This window comes from Pteropus vampyrus, unplaced genomic scaffold, assembly GCF_000151845.1.
Source record: "Pteropus vampyrus isolate Shadow unplaced genomic scaffold, Pvam_2.0 Scaffold6, whole genome shotgun sequence".
Classification (NCBI taxonomy): Eukaryota; Metazoa; Chordata; class Mammalia; order Chiroptera; family Pteropodidae; genus Pteropus; species Pteropus vampyrus.
Window position 1 is genome coordinate 2,423,121 of NW_011888787.1, and position 1,771 is coordinate 2,424,891.

General features: G+C 37.8%; 1 protein-coding gene across 5 annotated transcripts in view; it reads left to right on the forward strand.

Annotated features, from left to right (window-relative positions):
• The window catches only part of GDAP2 (ganglioside induced differentiation associated protein 2), a 52,758-nt gene that overhangs the window by 24,638 nt on the left and 26,349 nt on the right, over nucleotides 1–1,771 (forward strand). The window lies entirely within an intron of this gene.

The window sequence follows — 1,771 nt, forward strand, 5'->3', positions numbered from 1 at the left end:
CTCAGGCAGACGATTTTCTTTACCTCCACTGACTGGCCTGTCCATCACATGACTAGGATTTTGGCATCTATATAGGTTTTAAAACTTTTTCACATGTTAATTCGTGCGCTACTAGATTTGGGTACTTCATCTGGTCTGGGGCAGACTCTCAGGTCCCCTTTGCATTCTTAAAATTGTGGAGGACCCCAAAGAGCTTTTCTTTAAATAAATTATACCTGCCAACATCTATATCTGTGTGAGAAATTTCTTATTAAATCATTTAAAAAAATAACCTACCATGTTTTTATGAAGCATAACTTTTTTTTTTGAGAATGGCACTGTTTTATATTTTTGCAAATCTTTTAATGTTTGGCTTAGTAGAAAGCAGCTGGATTCTCATCAGCCTTCAGACTATTTCAATAAGTCATTTTGGGTGAAGTATAAAAAGAAAATCCAACCTCAGATGTATAATTGGAAAAGGGAGGAGTATTGTAATAGCCTTTTCAAATAATTGGAGATATTATTCTTTGATATTGCTCCATAACTTGATAAATGGTCATTTTTTTTAACATTTAATTGTAATGTGGAATCTCAAACCATATCCATGAATCTTTATATTCTGTAATATTGAAATGTGTTGTTCTATTGGGCACTTCGAATTGATTTTATAGTAGGAACTTAGAACATGAATTTATAACGATCCATTGGCATATTGAAAAAGATTCACTGAATTATTCAGATCTTCCGAATATTGACACATTTCACTATACAATATCAAAAGATTATATATGTTAATATCACCACTGATATTATCAGGAAAGTATTTAAGTGTTAGGAACTGTAAGCTTCTGGTAATGGATACAAATTTCCCAAAACTATACATATTTTTTAAAGGTCAGCTTTTATCACTGGCAGTAAAAACTGTTGGTTATTTTTCTTGAAATGACAAGGTCACTTTATTCGTTTTGCCAACTATTCATCTTGAATAACCAGAGTTTGTCTGCCAGTCAATACTTGAAGAAAAACGGTGTTCCATGAAAAAAAGCAACTATGTTCAGCTTGCAAGACAAGCACATAGTGCTTTTCTTCAAGACAACCTCATATATCAGTATGCAGAAGTGCTTTATGTGTTTTTCCCATTTTATGACACATTAATATTAAACAGATGTGTTCTCAAGGGTTGATTTAATAAAATTAATTATTTTTACTTCCTCATCAAAGACATGCTTAAATGAAAGTGGCTTTTTTTTTTCCTGGGAGTGCCTTGGCAGCGAAGAACACAGCGACAGCTGACATTCTGGCGCCTCCACCTCGAGTCTGCTAAGGCACCAGCAGCCTCATCCGACAGTGGTGCTTTCCCACCAACAGTGCAGATGTCAGCACAGTGAAAAAGGCAGACGAGGTTTCGGTTTTATTAGAAAAATAGTTTTCACCTTGCAAACCCCCTGAAAAAGTGTCAGGACTGTGGACCCCACATCGGGGGCCACTGGTCTGAGGTCTCTCACCAGTACTTCCTGGTTGAAAGGGACGTTGGGAATCATCCGATACTGTTCTCCGAGGTGGCGTCCACAGTCTGTAAGCGGTAGGGTCACCAGCGTGGCCTGCCAGAAGTGCGTAGGCCCCATGCCACACTTCTCGAATCAGAACCTCTGTGGGAAGGGCTCAAGAATCTTCCCTCTTAAGGTTCTTAGGCGATTCTTTTGTGCCCTAAATCACTTATCTAGTCTGACCTTTTTACTTTATAGAGGTAAATTGGTCCCCAAGAGTGGCTTTCCCTGAGTTGCAGCTATTT